Source organism: Varanus komodoensis, unplaced genomic scaffold (assembly GCF_004798865.1).
Source record: "Varanus komodoensis strain SLA01 unplaced genomic scaffold, ASM479886v1 scaffold42, whole genome shotgun sequence".
NCBI lineage: Eukaryota > Metazoa > Chordata > Lepidosauria > Squamata > Varanidae > Varanus > Varanus komodoensis.
In genome coordinates this window covers 2,545,722-2,565,415 of record NW_025335972.1, presented here as the reverse complement: position 1 = coordinate 2,565,415, position 19,694 = coordinate 2,545,722, and the positions used below count along the sequence as shown (strand labels likewise).

Genomic DNA, 19,694 nt, shown 5'->3' with positions numbered 1-19,694 from the left:
TAACCCTAAAAAATGATTTCTGATATGTAGGCAGTTACTCTTTCTTAATTTTCTATTTTTCTCTCTATGAAAATCTCTCCCCATCCAAAACCCAAAATGAAGGCGTTTAGAGTGCTAAGTTTCTTCCCTTGGAAGAGAGACACCTGGATAGCAGGAGAAGAGAACCAGTAGCCCTCCAAATGTCAGGCTAAATTTCAGTCATCACAATACATTGGCCATATCGGCTGGGACTGACAGGGGATCCCAGCAACATCTGGAAAACTGCATTTCCCTTTCCTGCTGTTTAGGAATCGTATTTCACTGAACTGAAACCCTGAAAAATTACGACTCTGTCTAATTAATGTATGCACTCGTTTCACTTCAGGTATAGCTATCTTTTACTGGGAACAAAGGTTTGGGAACTACTCTGCATCCCCTTCTCATCCCTCCTGGCATTCTTTCATCTGTCATTCTTTGGAACTGATACGTGTTTAGATCATTTCCCCATTACCCAGGCTTCATATACTGGTTAGTGAGCAGAGTTTTAGGCACAGCTTTCCTGCTCAGATGTGGCTTGTTCCAGCCACGGTTTCCTTTCATGATATTGGTGCAGAAGGTGTGTATGCAGTGGCAGAAGCTGCAAAGGAGGGTGAGGAGGGAGCACATGGGTACTCACTGCTCCCATTTTTTGAGTCCACTAAATCATGGCTCAGGATGAGCACACCAAAATGATGATGGAGGTGGCTTAGAAGGAAAGCCGGCTGTCTGCCAAGACCTCTCTTCTTCTGCTTGTAACCTCTGCCACACACTCTTGATTTCATCACTGGCTACCTTCTATATGAGTCATTTGAACTGTAAAGGCAGAAGCAAGAAGCCCTTACCCTTTTAGGGTTGCTAACTACTTTTTTACTGGTCTGGCTCCTACCCCTTTCACAGTGTCCTGAGATGGAGAAATTGAGCCTTCATCACTTTAGCTCCATACGCAGGAAAGCATCACCAGCTCTATTTGTGTGTGCCAGGCTGCTGTTAAAAAACAGGGTTATAAAAAAAATAAAAATAGAAATGATCTTGCTGCCATCTGATTCTCTTTCATTTTAACTGTGGCTTGTAGAAGAAGCTATCCTGAAAAACTGAGCCCCCAAAGTCTCTCTTTTGCTGTATTCTGCCCTTAACAGCATCCCAAAGCTGGCTGGCTGCCAAGGACTGTCCCTGCCTGTGCCTGTTATGAGTTCCCCGCACTTCCAGGCTAAGAGTTGTTGATCTGATTCATTCTAAAACTTTAAAATGCATTATTACAATGTGCCTTTTGAAACAGAGTGGTAGACCAAAGACATGTGACTACAGCCTTGCTCCTTGCTCAGTCCTGCTCCTTGGAGAAAGCAAGATTCCCTTGACATTAGAAAAGAGCTGTAATGTCCAGAGCTGCAATGTTCTTGCAGTTGGTTGAGAATAAGAACATTATAATTGGGATTTTTTTAAAAAATAAAAAGCCTCAATTTTTGCTGCTGCCCTCTGTAAAGCCATGTCTCAATATCCATATTATTTTGTAACATACACTCCGAAAAGGAAAGATCTCTGTGCTGGGCTGCATGCCAATTCAGCTGCATTAGTTTATTCGTATTCTGCAAACTGCCTACTAGCAGCCTTGGTGCAAACTCTTTCACCAGCTGAAGCAAGAGAACATGCACTGCCTCTGCTTTGCGTTCCTTCTGCTGCCACTGTGCAGCTCACCCCTCCAGCTGGCCCCAAGCTCCCCTGACCTTTGCCAGGGCCACACTGGCCCCATGGACAGCCCCCAGCAAGCAGAAGCAGCCTCCCGAGTCTTGCAAGAAGCCGACAGGGGACTGGTGGCTGCTCTGGAGAGCGGTGGCAGAACATGCCACAATGGAAAGGTGGCTGGTGGTGCTTTCCAGAGCATGCCCTGGAAGAGGTGGAAGAATCGTGGTGGGCCAGCCTGTCTGGGTCTGGGCAAGGAAGGAGTGCAATTTGCTGCTCCTCGGCTGCCTGATGCAAGTGTGTCGCCTTGCTTCAGGAGTGTGTCAGATGGACCTTTTCAGGTAAACCAGGAGTGCCAAACTGGAATGTGGAGAGGTGCCGAAATGTCCCCAGCAAGCCCAAAGTGGGCTGGATGATGTTTTCAGCCAGCCTTTGCTATTTATTTATTTATTTATTTATTTATTTATTTATTTATTTATTTAAACATTTTCTATACAGTCCCATACTTAGACGTCTTGGGACGGTTTACAGCCAATTAATACTAAAATAGAAGTAAGAATAACAGTTGCCCAGTATCCAATGTTAAAATATAGACAGACTTGTTAACTTGTTAACACAAGTTAACAATTAAAATACTGGGAGAATAAAAAGGTTTTTGCCTGACGCCAAAAGGGAAGAAGCACTGGCACCAGGCGGACCTCTCTGGGGAGCATGTTCCACAATTGGGGCGCCACCACAGAGAAGGCCCTCCTTTAGGTAGTCACCCTCTTGATCTCTTTCCGCGTGGAGCTTGGGGCTTGGCAGACACTGTTCCTCTCAACAGTGACCAAGTCTCTAGTTTTGCATGCTGTCCCCACGGGGGGGGGGGGGGGGGCATGGATACCATGCAAAATCACTCAGCTGGAACTGGGAAGAGTATACAGTTCCTCCCAGCAGCCTCTGAATTCCTGCTCTTTGTATCCTGCTGTTATGTCTGAGCTGAGATTGGAGATAACAGCATGGATTGCTCCAGGGCTGGAGACCAACCTCTGCCACAGGAGGGAACCAAAGCAGGGCCCAAGGCCAGAGGCAAAACCTCTTCAGGGCAGTTCAGGACCACAGGGCAGAGGTTTTGCATCTCTGGGAATAGTTTTCCCAAAGTGCCATGGAACGAAGGCAAAACTGCAAGGAGTGATAAGCGCAAACATGTAAAACCAGAAAATACTAATGCAACAGTTCAATAATGTGTGTATTTGCTCATAGCTTTTGCTTTTGCTAATCAGGAGGCAGATTAAAAAGGTAGGAAATTGTGCTCATAATTCTCTGGTTCTTGATATTTCACAGGTAATTTCTTTGTAGCATTAGAAGCACTGAACTTTGCTGTTGCGATAAGCATGGTGTACTCGATGCCCACACACAACAATTATTGAATTATGGAGTACATGCACATAATAGAAGTATGAGCATGAATTCTTATAAGCTGAGAGATTTTCTCAGTCTGTTCTGTGAAATCCTATAGCTGAAAAGACCAACGGATCAAACCAGAACCTCAGAACATACAAAACCCATGTTACCATGGTTCATTTAAAAAGTGGTGAGAAAAACTGTAAGGACTCTGTCTAGCCCTATTTATAGATAATGAATAAAATGTTGAATTCAACTGATGGAAATCCTCAGTTTTGCAGTTCAGATATTCCAAATGCAAGACTTTGAATGTGTAGTTAAAGGTCTGTATTCTGCATGTGAAAAACTTTTCCTCATATTTCAAAATTTAGGGCTTCCATTCTGAGCCTGCTATAGGCATGGCCATCTGTCGCCACTAGGAAGAGATGACAGGTGATTGTCATTGGGAATTCCCTGCTCAGGGGCACTGAGGCAGCAGTGTGCCGGCCTGACCCTGAGGCAAGGGAGGTCTTCTGCCTGCTGGGCACACGCATCTGTCATGTGACAGATAGACTGGAGCATCTTCTTCCCTTGGAGGGTCACCAGATGCTTCTGGTGATCCATGTGGGGATGAACAACACGGCCAGGCAGGGGGTGGGTGGGATCACTCTGATCAAGGGTGGCATCAGCGGTTCCAATTTTCAAAAAGGGTAATAAAGAGGACATGGGAAATTACAGGCCGGTTAGCCTTACATCCATTGTAGGAAAGACAATGGAAGGGCTCAGAATAGCGAGAGATCTAGTAACTCTAGACAGGAGAGTGAGGTTGGCAGCCATGCAACACGGCTTCTGCAAAAACAGGTCCTGCCAGACAAACCTTGTGGAATTCTATGACAAGGTTTTGAGGTGGCTAAACAGAGGGGACATGGTGAATTTCAGCAAGACCTTCAACAAAGTGCTGCATGATATCCTGGTTGAGAAATTGATGAGTTTTGGGATAGACTGATGCTCTGTCTGATGGATTAGGGCATGATTGATGGACCAAAAGGAAATTATCAAATGGAATTATCAGGATGGTGGCTGGTGGTGAGTGGAGTCCCCCAGGGCTCTGTCCTGGGACTGATCCTGTTCAGTCTTTTCATCTGGAAGAGTAAGTGACCAGTCTGCTGATTAAATTCGTAGACAATACTGAGGAGCAGGTACTCCGGATCTAGAAGGATCTGGACAGAATATGGAAGTGGGAAGGGATGGCATTCAATGTGGATAAGTGCAAGGTCTTGCACTTGGGGGATAGGAATGGGTGTCATAAGTACAGGTTAGGGGTCAAGTGGCTGGAGAGCAGCACTTGTGAAAGGGATCTTGGGGTACTGGCTGACTGCAGGCTAAACATGTGTTAGCAGTGGGACATGGCAGTCAAGAGGGTGAACGCCACCTCTGGTTGCATAGCCAGAGGCATGGCTTCTAGATTGAGAGAGGAATGACTGCAATGCCTGGTGTGCCTGCAACGGGAGTATTGTGTTCAGTTCTGGGCTCCACATTACAGGAAGGATATAGCCAGGTTGGAATCGGTGCAGCGTAGGGCCTCAAGGATGGTGGGCAGATTGCAGGGGAAGCCATATGAGGCAAAACGGGAGGAACTGAAGGACACTCCAAGGGGATCTGTTGGTGACATACAGGTACGTGAGGAGGTGTCACACAGAGGTGGGTAGAGACCTGTTTTCCCCTGTGGAGAAATATTCCAATGGAGCAAAGTTCAGGGAACCAAGATTCAATTTGGAGGCCAGGAAGTACTTCCTGACAGTTAGGACCCCAGGGGTATGGAATGGGCTTCCATGGGAGGTGGTTGAGGCCCCATCCGTGAGGGTGTCCAAGGATAGGCTGGACATGCACATGGCAGGCATGTCATGAGCAGAACTGGCTAGAGCCGGGGGTCAGACTAGATGGCCCCGGGAGGTTATTCAAGTACTAACATTTGCAGAAGAGAAATCTGAGGAGAACTTTTAGGAGCAAATTCAGTTGTCAGGCATATGAAATGGGGGACTCTGACATCTACTAAACTGTAAACTAAGCTGTTGACAGAAGAGGCCTGGATCAAGCAGTATGGACATAACTTTATGGGTTAAGGGGAGAGTTGTAGTTTGGGATAGATACAGCTGAAAATACAGATGCAATCGTATGTACTTACTTGGGAGTAAGGCCCAGTAAACACAATGGATCTTACTTCTGAGTATCTATACACAAAGAACATTGTGACACACTTGCATTCTTTGTGGCATAGCCTGAAACCAGAAGGCTGGTACTGTGGACCGGGAGGTCCTGATTTTGGTAAAGCTAGATAGATGCAGTTGCTTGGAAATGCAGTAGGTATGAAGCATCTTGGTATTTCTGCAGGATGTGGCAGACTGTGCTGGGGCGCAACCTTTGCATCATGTGCATGCTCAGGGTCCATAACTCAGCAGCCCTGCACTGGGCTTTGCATGCACAGGTTGCTCAATCAATCCCCCATGTTTCTGTTTAAAAAATCTTAGGTAGCGAGGCCAGGAAAGGAACACCTCTACAGAGGGCTGGCATTTGGGGTGGGCACTGGCAAGCGATTATCAGCAGCCCAAAGCCACAGTAGGGCCCTTGATCTTTCCCACTGTCAACCCCAAATGCCAGCTATAGCTACCCAGATCCAATATTATCCTCTGCAATGGAGCCTGAGTGGCTTTGCCCAGTGTTTGCCTTTTTAAGTTCCCCACAGTGCCTACAGGGAGCTAACATAGTGTTCTCTAGAGAAGGGACGGGGGATCTCCAGCCTTCTAGCTCTCATTGGACTCTGGCATCCATCAATGCCAGCCATGAGGGACAGGAGTAATGGGAACTGTAATCCAGCCTCTGGAGGGCCAGCAATTCCCTATCCCTGCTCTACAGCAATGTTCACTTGTAGCCCCAGAGGCGTGGAAGGGAAAGGGCCAGAGCAAGGCCAGGATGGGCTGTTGTTTTGCCCCTTTCCAAGGGAAGAGGACTTGCTGCTGCTTTGCCTGAGCCCCATCAAGTGGGAGGGTGTTGCCAGGAGTGCTGAGCCCAGTCCTAGATCTGAGGCAGATGTTTTGGATTCAATGATTTTTAAGCCCTTTTATGCTGCAGTTCCTCTAATGTGGGCAGGGCAAATGCTAGATACTATGGATTATTCTGAGTGCACGCTGGGCTGAGGATTGGTGCATTGTGTTCTGCAGATTCCACTAAAATGTTCATTTTTTGATCCTTCAAGAGCTCCTGGCCATTGAGAAACCCTCACTTGGCCTTGAGGTTGGGTTCTCCTCACTCCAACCCTGTGTCAGCTCAGTCCCGGAGGGAGTCTCTCGTACCCACCGATGCCCCTGTTTTTCCCCTGGCATTTGCCATGTGTACTTCTCATGGGACCTGGTGACACTTGTGGCCCGCTGGCTCTCCTTCCCCTAGGCTGCCCCCATTTCTGATGCTGCCCTGGTCCAGGGACCAGCAGGGCTTCTGCCTCAGGTGCTGCCTTCTGTCAACACCTCCTTCATCCCTCTTCCAGTTGCTAAGCTCTGCCACACTGCTTTGCCCATCAGAAGCCTAAAGGCAGCAGAATCCTTTTCTCTCCCTGAGTGAACAGTCAAGCCCTGCTCTGGTCTGTCATATATAAACAGGTGGGGCTGTGGGCATCTCTGCCCCCCCTCCCCACCCCACACAATGGAGGGAAGGCAGTCGCAACTGCCCTATCCTTTGGTTGACCACAGCAATCCATTTCCCACTTCCATGGAAAGGAGAAAAGTTTAAAAGAAAGAGGAAGGAAGCCAGTGCTTTCCCATTGGCCATGCTGCCTGGGGATGATGGAGGTGGTAGTCCAGCACATTGGGTGGGCACCGGGTTATTCTAGGCTCTGAAAAGACGGCGCCCTGCTTCCTATCAGGTGAGGTGGGGTTCTCTTCTCTCCAGGTACGGTCACTGCGCCTTTAACTCACTCGGGCGATCTGATGCGCCGGCAGCCCTCTGTCGGGAGCTTCGCTCCGTGTTCCTGTGCCGTTTCGACATCTCTCAACACACCGTCTGGCGCGGTCCAAAGACACCACCGCACGCACACAGCGCGCACCGAAAGGGCATCCTCTGGAAATGCGCGCGTTTGGTGGCGATTTGATCCTACGGACGTGGGATCTCCAGGCGCCCCTCCCCACGCCTGCCCCGGGTCTCGTAAACAGGACTGGCTGCCCCCTTCTCTGAATTCCTTTTTCTTGCCCCAGCTAAGAAGAGTCCTCCCCCTCCCCCTCACCTTTCTCTCCCAATCCCTCCATTCTGCACCATCATCACACTCCCTTCAAGAGCTGGGAAGGGAATCCAGGAGTCTGGGCGGTCCCACCCATTTCGGTGCGCGCTCTCATCCGGCCAAAAAGAAGGGGCCCGGGCGGCTTGCCCCCTTCCTACCTCCACATCTGTGGCAAGTCCCCTCCCGCCGCCGCCGCCATGAGCGGAGAACAGAAGACCGGGATCACCCCGCCCGGCCCCACCCGAGGATCCCAAGCTTCTCCTCGCAGCGCCGCAGCGGCGGGGCACGTGCGCCCCTCTCCTCCCCATAAGCCCGTTTCCACCCCGCTCCCCAGCACCGCCAGCTGCGGGGCCCGGCCAGGGCCGGGAGGGAGGGGGAGGCACGGGGCCAGCAGGGCGGGGCCCGGAGGGAGGGACTCTTCGCCGCCGCCGCCGCTGCTGATGCCGATTATGTCACATCGATCAGGCTCTGCAGCAGGCGCCGGCGAGGCAGCAGTAGCGGCGGCGGGGCGAACGGCAGGGACGGGCGCGGCTCAGGTAGGGGGCAGGACGGACCTGAGGCTGGAGCGGGAGCCGGACAGCGGCCGCCCGGCTCCCGCAGGAGTCCCGGGGCTGTGGCTCGCGAGGGGAGAGGAGCGGGACGGGTCAGGGGTGCTCCTCTGGCTGGGAGGTGTGTCTCCCCCGCACGCCCAGTCTTTGTCAGTATCTGGAGGAGGACGAAGGGGTGTCCCCTGCAGCCGCCCCAGAGCTGCGGTGTAGGGAGAAGCCCGCCGCTCCCGAGCGCCGCGAAGCGCTGGGGGCGCGGCACCTCTGGAGAGAGGGCTGGCCAGCGCCTCTTGCCTCCGAGGCGGATCCGCGCATGGGGGATCTTGCTGGGGGCGGCGTGCGTGGGAATGCCCCGGTGCGGGACTCCGCCAGGGCGCAGGGACTCGCCGGCCGTGCGTGCGGCTCCCTTCCAGGGGCGGGAGGGGAAGGGAGGGGACCCCTCTGGCGGGCGGGGGGAGCCCCCGGGTGTATGGGAATGCCGGGGTCTGATGTCTTGGCGCGCGTGAGCGGCTCGCAGGGAAGGCTGCCGAGCTCGCCTCAGCCTTGGCACCTCGCAGGCTAGTGCTTGCGGGGCCCTCCGGGCAGGACGGCGACACGAGTCCGGGGCAAGGGGGGGGGGGGGGGGGGCGCACGCCAGGGCCCCTCGTGTGCGAGGGCTGGGTGCTGTGTCAGGTGCACCTACTGCACGTCAGGATGTGTGCTGGGAGAGAGGGCGCGGTGCGAGAGGAGCCAAGGCTGGCGGCATGCGTGCTCAATGGATCGTGTGCACACGTACGAGAGGGGATGGAATGGCAAAATGGTGTGCAGTGGCGAGGCTCCGTGTGTGCGCGCACAAACAGGATGTGGTGTGTGCGTGTGTGTGTGTAGCCAGGGAAACGAGTGCCGATGTGGACCTCGGGTGTGCGAGAAAAGGGGAAGCATTGTGTGCTGGTGCGGAGCTGTGGGAATTGTGGGCAGCGTGTGGGGCAAAGATGTCGAGTTATGGCAGGAGAGGGAGTGTGAGAAGGGTGTGGCAGCTGGATCAGGGCCGGAAGAGGGTAGTGGTGGCAAGTAGGCAGCGGGGGTGGGGGGGGCAGAATTGCCCCCCCAGCGGGAGGGGACGGCCTGCCTCAGGCAGCAGATTTGAGGGAGCCATTAAAGAGCAGCAAGTAGTTAATTAATGTTTTATATGCGCACACACACATGTGCATGTATGTAAGATATACACCCAGGATGGGGGTGCTTGCACTTAGCCTCAGGCAGAAAAAATATTTGGGATCAATTTTACATTTCACATTTTGTTTTTTAAGCACAGTTTGTGTGTGTTTTGTGTGAAATGGATCATGTTGCTCAGATAATACATTGGAGGCGTTGCGTGAAGGGGTGCTATTCTAGGATGACTGTAAATCACACTGAATCACAGCAACCATGGGAATGGGTGTCTGTGTGTGCAGGCTTGTGAGTTGTGTATTGTGCCCATGTGGCTACAGCACCCATGCTGGGCGGATTGGTTGGTTGGGTGTGTGAATGGGTCTGTGTGTGTGTGAAGCCAGCAGGCCTGCTGGGGGTGTAGTAACTGAATGTTGTGTGGGAGGAGGATGTTGACTGGATGGCATATGTAGGAGTGTGAGTGTGAGATGTGGGGAGGGACTGTGCTATTTAGAGCAGGCGAGGATGGCAGCTGCCAGGTGTCCTTGTGCTTGGTCTGCAGGGCTTGTATGGCATTGCTTCTGTGCACCTGCTGGGGGTGCAAGGTGTTGGCAGGGGGAATGGATCTGAGGTCTTCAGTGTTTTGTTGGGTGTGTGTAGAGACCTGTGATGCAGGCGCATACAACAAGGTGATCTGTGTGTAACAAGCGCATGCATAATCTGTGGACTTCTAGGTTGGCTTCAGGAGTTTGGTGCAAGTCTTTGGAGCCTAAGTCTGAAATCACTTGTAATTTCACTGAACATTTGAGGAATGCTGCATACTGGAGTGTGTTTTTGATTGTGTGCATGTTTCCACTTCTCTGTGTGAGAGTGCACGCTGGGCAGAGAGGGGGCTTGTGCACTGTGTGTGTGCAAGCAAAGGGGGCTCTGTGTCTGAGAGGACACAAATGCTCAGTGTTGGGCACAGGATGTTCAAAGCAGGGTTCAGTGTGTTGCCAAGGTGGGTGCAGAAGTGCCAGGCTGGGTTTCTCTACAAGGAGCTCTTCATGCTGCATTCCACATACATGATGGGTGCAACAAGTCTTGTTTGAGCAAGAGCTTGCCCTGGCTTAGCCTGGGGCCTTTTGATATGAGGATTGCTGATCTGAAGCACTAACAATGAAGCAAGTGCTCCAGTGCACATGCAGAGGGCTTTTATCTCACCCGTGGTCCCCACCTGTCACTCCTGAACAAATGACTGCTCTTTGTTTAAGTGCTGCACATGACGGTGGGGTGGTGGGTTGTCCTGTTGGTGCTTTGCTACTTAGCTCTGGTTGTTTGACAGTGTGCTGGGTATACTGGAGCGGACCCACTGGACTGTGCTGGTATCATGTTGTTTCTGTGTGCATGTTTGTAGGGGCGTGGTGGGTTGAGAGGTGTGGGTGTCTGGGGACTTGATTTGCAGTTGTGTATGTGATGAGTGTGGGGCCACATGTGTAAAGCTCTGTGTGTACTTGCCTCCGGCCTGCCCCTATTGCACCTTCAGGATCAAGACCATGGCTCAGCCCCAGAATCTTTTCAGTTGTAGCAAACAACGTTAAAATGAAAATGCCTTTAAATATGTGCAGTGTGTGCTGCCCTCCTGCCACTGAACAATGACAGCTAGGAATAGCGGTTAAAGAAAACTTTGAGCTTTGTAGGCAGGATCTCATCTTGTAGAAAGCTTGCCATGGCCATTTATACAGGGCATGGCCCTTCCATCATCATTTGGGAGGGGGCAGCTACCCATACCCATCCAAGCCCACACCTATGCCTCAATGCCCATTTGCTTTCCCATGAGTAAGCTATTGTGTTAGGGTAAAAAAGAAGGACCAGAAAAAAGTTTCCCAATGCCCCTACCGTGCTCTCCCTCTCAAACACTAGATTCTCCTCAGGTTCCTGTATGGGGAGAAATAATTGCTGGGCTTCATTTGGAATACTTTCTTGCCAGAGAGACATTTCTTCCTGGACACTGCAAATCAGAATATTCACATTTGGGAAGAATGAGCCCCTCTCCCCCTTGCAGCCTTCCATTGTCACTGCATAGAGAGTGATGTGCAATAGAATACAATTTTGCTCACCTTTAGGAAGTAAAAAAAAAAAATGATTTCAATGCTACAGCTGGGGTTCTTAATACTCTTTCCCCAACTCCAACCCTTCCACATTAGTTTGCAAGATGAAGCAGGGAATAGACCCAGGAGATCAGCATTAAAATTTGGAGAGGGAGAAGCAGCAGTCTAATTTAGGGGGCTGAACTCCTGCTAGACCAGAAATTCTCTGAGCTAGTAGTCTGCATCTGTCCATGCCCTGGTCTTTAGTTTCCTACCAGACTGCAGACAGTTTAATAACCTCCCTGCAGCAATCAATTGGGTATTGAGGAAAATAAATGGAAATCAAGGACATATTCTGCCCTGAGAGATTAGGAAAGTAAAACCCCAAATTTTGGCAAATTCACATAAATTGAAGAGGAATTGTGTCCTGGGACTTAAATACCCACAAATTGTAGTTGAAGCAAATATGTGGTTTTTATTTTCTGGTATTTAGTGGGGGAGTGCAGGGGCGGGGGGCGTTAACCAATGTGTTTCTACTCATTATGTTTTTGGCAACTCACATGATTGTTTGGCTGTCTGGCTGGCTTCCTTATTAGGGAGATGTTATTTAATTATCATTTTCATCTGACTAATAATAACAACAACAGGGAGTGCTAATATCTAAACACATAATGCTGGTATTGGGCAATAATTTGCAGTTAGCATTTCTGGTAAGAATGTAAATAAACCCTGTTTATCATATACTCCATTAGACATCTATGTAGAAAGGCACCTCCTGTCACCAAATTTCTGGTCCTTTTCCTTCTCCTGACTCAGTTCTACATAATCCCAAGGAAAGCCAAGACATTTCCCTTATCCAGGTTATATGAATAGATCTGTTTTCCTGCATATAGACAGAAGCCTAATGTGTGATCCTTGGAACACTTCCATGCGTTTCATTCCAGTGGGGCTTGTACACAGAGTGTCCCATGGGGGAATTGTGCCTTACTAGGTCAGGAGCTCTGATGCCAGCCTTTCTTAATGAGTAACACCTTTCCCCTTTCCAGAGGAATGGAAGCTAACCCTGAATGCCCCCAGTCTGTCTCACTTTCTCCCAGGCCCTGACAGGTTGTGATGGGGGGGGGGGGGGCAGCAGGTGGCCATTGATTTACAGGAGGAATCTGTCTGAGGCAGGAATTGTGGTGGGGGGGTGGTAAGGAGAGAGGATAGATAGCTCCATGTTGCCGGGCAACAGGAGGAATTATGGCCTGGCATGTTCCCCATCAATCCACCTTGTCAATGGAGCTGGTGGCAGGATGGAGAGAAATACCAAGGCCTGACCTGCTCAGCTGCATGGATGCCCTCCGCCCTGGGCTATGGCTCTCTCGGTTGTCAGATTACACCTCTTTCCTCCAGGTTTGATGGTGCCCCATTCTCCTAGAGCCCAACCCTCTCTCCTCCTCTCCTCCTCCTCCAGTTCCCCATTCTTGTCTCTTCCATCAGCATTAGGTCTTGGCTTCTCTTTCCTGCTGTTCATTCCATGAAGGACTCTTTGTTCTTAGGATCCCTTCTCCCTCTCTATCAGTTGCATTGTCCCCAGCTTTGTGCTTCCAAATGCGGCAGAAAAGGAGGCTAAGGCCCCCTACCTCGTTTGAGTTTTGATGGGGTGGGTGGTGGAGGGGGCTGTGATTCTTGTCTCTCCAGCAGCAGCATGGCTTTGGGGAGGGGGGGGGTGTTATCCTGAACAGCTCTGGGGCTGCCAAGGCCACTGTGCCCACATGGTACTCTAGCCGCACCCAGGCCTGCACCTGTACATCCCTACCTGTAGCCAAACACACAGTGAGTCATCTCCACATCCGTATTTAAATCCTACTTATTTGCCTGCTCAGAGCCCTGGAGTCCTCACTCAGCACCTGCAGGATTAAACACAGAGGAGAAGGGGAGGTCAGGTTCCTAGCATATATCCACTTCTCTTGCTTCCTAGCATCTTTGGAACATGCAATAATTCAGCCTTCCTCAAGCTGGTACCCTTCAGCTGGGTTGGAATACAACTCCCACAACCCCCAGTTAACATAAGTAGTCTAGTTAATCTGGAGGGCAGTGGCTTGGGGAAGCCTGCTCCAGACGTTGATTTGGCCTACAGCTACCATCAGCCCCACCCAGTATGACCAATAGTCAGGGATGATGAGAGCTGTAGGTGAGTGCACCTGGGGGGACCAAGGTTGAGCATGACTGTTGTAGAAACAGAGCCTATGTCTTTCCATTGTACCCATCAAAAGCCCTACCAGAACAGTGAAGTCCTTTGTCCTTGCTTCTACAGGTGCCGCAGGTAGATCTCAGGTGTATTGGTGTCTGAACTTCTTTATAATATGATGTTATAGGAGAGCCTCTTCTCTCTACAGACCATCTATTTGCCAGCAGGACTCTCTTCTATCCATCAGTGTAATCTAGACCAAGCACAAATATGAAAATGAAGAGGTGGATCTACCACCCTGGCAATTAGCCAGATGATTGGTCCAATTAAGGACTGCCTACAGGTGACCAAGCACAAGCAGGAAAGCTTAGATCCTCAAAGGAGAGCTGGCTAGGTTGTTGATCAGCTACAAATGACTAACACTGGTAACATGGGGCACAGAGGCTAGTAAAAAAGTGTGTGGTTCTGAGATAGCCACATCATGCAGGAGAAGCAGGGGTGCCATTAAAGGATGGCCAAGTGATAGACAATCCCAGTCTAATGGGCACAGTCCATTGGGCAGTTCTTCTACACAGGATGCAATGAAATGAACCCCAGTGTTACACAGTCCCCATTCATTTTAATGGGCCTTGCATTGAGGAATTTTCTGGATTGCGCTCCATTTTCATGAGCAGAGATGTGTGTGTGGAGGGTGGGGGTGTTGGTGCCATTGGGAATTCTTGAGTCAGACACCAACATATTTTGTGCTAGCCTTGTCCAGATGGTTCAAGGAACTGAGCTGGGTTACTCACACTAGAGGGAAAGTAAATTCTCTTGAAATAAAATTTCCACCCCTGGCTGCAACAGCAAAAGCAAAAATCCCTCATAGATGTGTGTATGCGTGTGCTGCACGCACATACTACTGACCAGTCTGATTTGGGAGGCATTTTTATTTTTTGCTTCAAGTGTAACTATCAGTCTGAGCTGAGCAAAATCCATTGGATGTGGCGGCTTACACAATCTAACCTTGTCTTTCAGTATGGCAATTCTTGGTCCTTCAGAGGCAGAAATAATCCGATTTCAATCATATTTCTGATCACAATTGCTGATCTGAAGACAGGGTCCAATAGGCAGGACAGCTTCCTATTCTAGACAGATACCAATTTTGTCCCCTACATCTTGCTGTATTTAGGAACAACAATTGTGTTTCTTCTTTAAGCATCTTCCTAACTTGTAGGTTGCTTCTCCTGTTACAACGACGGGGAGGCAGATCAAGTGTATGTGCGTGTCTGAAGTATGGGTAGGGGATTCTTCTGTTTTGGGCTCAGATTCAGTTCTCCTGGAATCACTTCTGTGACCCCAGGCAGTCATCCATGTTGTATCTTTGGTTGGGTTGACCCAGCTCTGTGAAATCAAGCAAAAGTCCACCATTTCAGCTTTTACCAGATAACAGAGTTACTGGCACTCTATCCAGTGTCATCTTTGTTCTGCTGGTAGATGCAGGGTTCATTCAGGGAGACAGGCCATCTTGGAGCTGGGACAATGGGACACCTCACAAAACGACTCTTTTGAATGTGAATTCACCTAGGGGAAGATCACCTGTCACAACCATTTAGGGTTGCTAATAAGCTGTGAGGAGGCTGGGAAAGGGAGGCCTTTAACTGGCAAAGCCCACCATCTCTAGAGTTTAACAGTTTTCCCCCTTGCCTGCTCTGCCTGGGCCCAGAGTCAAGGCCCAGCTGTCCCCCAAGGATGGTGTTGACTGGTTATTTCCTCAGCTTTCTCCTGGAACGCAGCAGGATGAGTGGCAGAGCGGGGACTAGGAGGGTGACTCGTTCTGGGACTTTGCAGTCATCCCTTGGCCTGCACTGCCATCACTGCTTTGGAATCTGGGCCCAAAACAATTGGTGCCTTGTCCTAAACTCTATGCATGTTGTTTTCCTGATGGCTCTCCTGCCCCCAAGTTTCCGCTGCCTCACCCTGACCCTGGCCTGGCCCCAGGGCATCTTGTCTACAAAGCGGGTTTGACTGGGGCTCCAAGCAAAAGTGGGTGGGATATAGCTTTGAGAGCAGGGTGAGGAGACCAGCTGGAATGTGTGTGGGGAATCAGCCAAGCAAGGCAGAGGAACAGGTGGGAGAGAGATGGGGGCAGGAAGGACGCCCAGCTCTACACTCCCTGCTTTCCTAGAAGGCTGAATCAAGCTGTTCCAAGAAGCAGGATTTCCCACACAGATCCCTTTTCTCAGAATAAGAAAGCCTACTGCAGGCCTGCATCCTGATGAAACTGAGCCAGTAACATAACATTTAGCAAATCAGCAAAGCATGGACTCAACTTGATGAGTCTCTTTGGAACTAAGGGACACGTGTCAGGGTCACCCACACATCACGTTTAATTGCACTCCCACATCTTCAGAAATGGGGCGTGTGGATCCACCTAAAAGCAGCTTTGCACAAAGGGAATCCTGAGTGCTCCTTAATGACTGCTCTGCCTCCCATCATGAGTTGGACCCAAAGGTTTCTCAAAGAAATATAATAAATGATTTGTACAACATGTTTCATATGCAATCCTTATTTAATTATAAATTCATATCACTCCAACAAGACAAATTCTTCATGGTTCCATTTTACTAGTGGGGAGTTGATAGGTTTAGATCACTTGTGATTAATGTGGATTGTACCTATTCCAGATCCATATTCACCAAGCACCCTCTGTACATGACCAGCTGCTACACATGAGAAAGCCTTTGACTTTTTCATTTTGGAGCCCTGGTATTATTTCAGCATTTGGGCTTATGGAATTCAAGAGTTACTGTAGAATCCTGCATGGCACAGATCTAAAGTTGAATTCCTTAGCTCCTGATTATTTGCTTATTACTAAATTTGTATTTTTATTATTCGTATTATTCAACTTAAGTAATTTGAAAGACATTCCACCCCTGTTTATACCCTTGCAGTCATGAATATAAATCCAGACTAGCCCTCATCCTGGTGCTACCAGATGTTTTGGACAATAGTGTCCAACATAGACATTGGCCATGCTGACCAGGGCTGACAGGAGTGCCAAGTCCCAAACATCTGGAGGGCACCAGGCTGAGGAGGGCAGATCAATCTTCTTTTTCCGTGGAATAAATGGACAGTGAAAAAAATGAGGGAAGGCACACAGAGGATCCCAGCTTTTAAAGTCCATTTAATTGTTGTGATGCAGCTGAGGGCATGAAGGATGCTGAAGGTGCTTTATTGTGGGGTTACTAGTCTGCCTGGAATGACCTTGAATATTCAGCAGAGATTCCCTGGCACCTGTTCTTAGCCCTAGAAAGACAATGGACAAAAGTGGAGGGGAGGAGGCATTTGCAGTCCACATGCTCATAATTTCTGAGATGTGCAGAGCAGTCATCTCTGACAACAATCCAGTAATTTGGAGTGTGGGGGCAGAGAAAATGGAGATGGATTTTCTGAGAAAAGCGTGTGGCTTGTTGCCTTTTGTCTGCAAGATCCAAAAATCCAAAGTACTCTCTAATTCATTTGGGAGGATTTTATCTATTTATCCTTTATTGCATTCATAGCCTGCCATTTTCCCTCTTTACGAGGAACCTGTAGTTTTCCTTTCCACTCTTATCTTCCAAACAGGTAGGTTAGGCTGAGAATCTGTGGCTAACTCAGTGTTGCGGCATGGTTGAGTTGGGATAGAATCTAGAACTCCTGAGTTGCCAGTCCAACAAACTAGTCCAACAAACTAGTCACTAGTCACACTGGCCCTCATGCATTTGCCTCCATATTTTGCAGTCATTCTCTTCTCTTAGTAGGGCTGAGAACTATATATACATATGATAGAATTGATATGCTACACGTTTGGAGCTGCCTCCCCCAGCCTTGTGTCCTCCAGATGCTATAATGCTCCCTGCATTCTTTACCATTGGCCATGCTTTCTGCAGCTATTAGGAGATGCAGTCCAGCAAGTCTGGAGGGCCCAAGTTAGGAAGTTACTAAGGCAGCAGACCTATGCATTTATAACTAGTAACATGGATGGAGAACACTGGACATTGTGGGACTTCTTTCTGTCTAAACATGGTAATATTACATCTTAAGACACCAAAATAATCCTGTAAGGACTGCAGATATCATAATTATAAAACAACCTCTATGCCCACTGAATAGCTGACTGGATTTTAAAGAAAGTCTTTAGAGTTCTTTCAAAAGACCAGCTGTAGGGCAGGTGTAGTCTCCTAGGAAGAGACTTCCAGAGTGCTGTGACAGTTAAATGTTTTAAATGTGTAAATAAATCAAGTGTCTTGATCCAACATGTAGAGATTTCAGTGTTGAAGAACCTCATTTGCAAATAAACAGGTAAGTACATCATAATCTGAATGAATGCTTTTGGTAGAGGGACCCAAGGGAGAAGGCTACTGTGGTAATGATGGGAGTTTATGCACAGCCCAGGTGAAATTAGGTAATTTTAGACTAGCCTCCAGATGAGCACCTCTCGATGTGCTGAGCTCCACCTCCCATCATTTACAGCCAACATGGCCCTGTTGGGTTGAGATGATGGGTGTTGGAGTTCAGCAAATTGAGAGGGCACCAGCCTAGAGAAGGCTGTTTTCAATTCTGCTCTTACAACTCCCTCACTCACCTTGCTTCAGATGGTATTGCTTTTTTCTTTGATTACTTCAAAATGTGGTAAACCAGCCCAGCTACATTTGGGCCCCTCCAGTTTATGCTGCTGAATAGGGTCCTGGACCTGTTCCCCAAATCTGACTGCACCCATGATCTCAGTTGTGGGTAACAGAGCAAAAGGATGAGTGAGCAGAAGGACTCTTGGTGCTCCCGTCTTGTCTGGATGCATGTGAGGAAGAGGATGCTTTAGTGGTACAGCTTTTCTCACCTCTGAACAGCAAGGTGCATCTCCCAGACATCCCTCTTGCATATGATTCAAAGGCACAGAAGCTCTGCTGTGTCTTCTGCAAACAGTTACTCCCCTGTGCACCGACTTGGGCTCTTTGGAGGAAGGGTGCAATAGCCATGTCATCTTCATCATCATAATCTGCACGCTTCAGGATTTTGTAAGGGTTCCCACCCCCCTCCCGGTGAGACTGGAGCTTTGCTGATAGAACCTGGAAAAGGTCATCCCAGGGGCTCCTGTCATGATTAAGGGGCATTGTTTTCGAACTGCTCCTTTCCCCCTGATAAATATTTCTCTCTCCCTTTCTGGGATTTGCATGTTTTCTTTTGCAAATGAGGTGAGGGTAGAAGTGAAACCAAGGTTATTAACCCCTCCCTCTCAGAACTGGAGCTCAAATTTTCTTCTTATCCAGCACCCCTGGGTTATCCCCAGTCTTACTGGTTTGCTGTGCTGTTTTTAGTGGGTGACCTAGTGGCAGAAACAGGAAACGGGGAGCCCAGCAACCAAGATTTTTCTACCTGATTCAAGGAAAGGAAGGGGTTAGAGCAGCTTGGGAAAAACCCCTCCTGGGTTTTATTCTCCTGTGAGTGGTAAGGACCCTGATCCGCCCACCTCCCTGCCCTTTTGTGTAGTGTATGTGTGTGTTTTAATGGGCAGAGTCTTTTAAAGGCCTGTTAGCTTATCTTTGCCCACAGTTGCCATGGAGACCACAGATTGGCCCTGTCCTGTAGGGAGAGGTTTGTTCCCTGAGCGAGGCTGTGCACAATACACGACAAGCAACACGCTGATGGGTAGAACTTGAAAATATCAACACCCACCAAAAAAGCAGCACACATGTGTGAGGCAAAGTATATCTCTCCCTTGCACTCGATCCCTGCACAATATGCAAAACAGAGACAGTGGAATCCAAACAAGTGGCCCCAAAAGGCAGAAGCTCTCACACTAATAGGCACCCCACAGTACATGTTTCTGCAGATTCTGAAGGCATCCCTACTTGCCATGAGGACAAGGGCCAGCTCTACCATTAGGCAAACTGAGGCAGCTACCTCAGGCAGCAAATCCTGTTGCGGGGAGTAGATGGTGACAGCAGCAAGGTTTAGGAAGACAGACACAATCAGCCCTGCAATCCCCTAAGCTACTCCCTTGCCTCAGTAATATCTGACTGCTGGTCTGGGCAGTATGTCAAATGAGGGGTGGGCAGCATCTTGCCAAGAGGCAGCACAATGCCTTGAGAGGCAGGATTAGAAAACCCATCCCCTCAGCTAGCAACAGCCATTGATGATGGATCAGGGCCAATCCAGGGGCAGCCTCACTGAAACAAAAGGGAGAATGGAAGATTGTGCTTAAGTGCGGCTGCTGCTTGGTTCAGTGGGGTTTCTGTGAGAGAACTTTCTGGTGGTGCATGCCCTAAACTGAGCCATAAGGGAGGAAGGAGGATGACATTTGGGTTTTCTTATGCAGGCACCAGACTTGGGCCAGCCCCAGGAATATCCCACGCTTCTTACTGTAGTGTGCAAAGCAGACTCCGTGGAAACACGATGAGCCAGGAATATTCTGATGGGCAGTGCCAAATGAGAGC

At 49.4% G+C, this 19,694-nt stretch overlaps 1 protein-coding gene across 3 annotated transcripts in view; it reads left to right on the top strand.

Moving 5' to 3' along the window:
* Window positions 1-7,767: 7,767 nt before the first annotated feature.
* Window positions 7,768-19,694, top strand: part of L1CAM (L1 cell adhesion molecule) — a 109,216-nt gene continuing 97,289 nt past the window's right edge. For all 3 annotated transcript variants that reach the window (XM_044443625.1, XM_044443624.1, XM_044443622.1), the window contains exon 1: window positions 7,768-7,860. The gene's annotated coding sequence lies outside the window, so the exon portion shown is untranslated. The remainder of the gene's footprint in view (window positions 7,861-19,694) is intronic.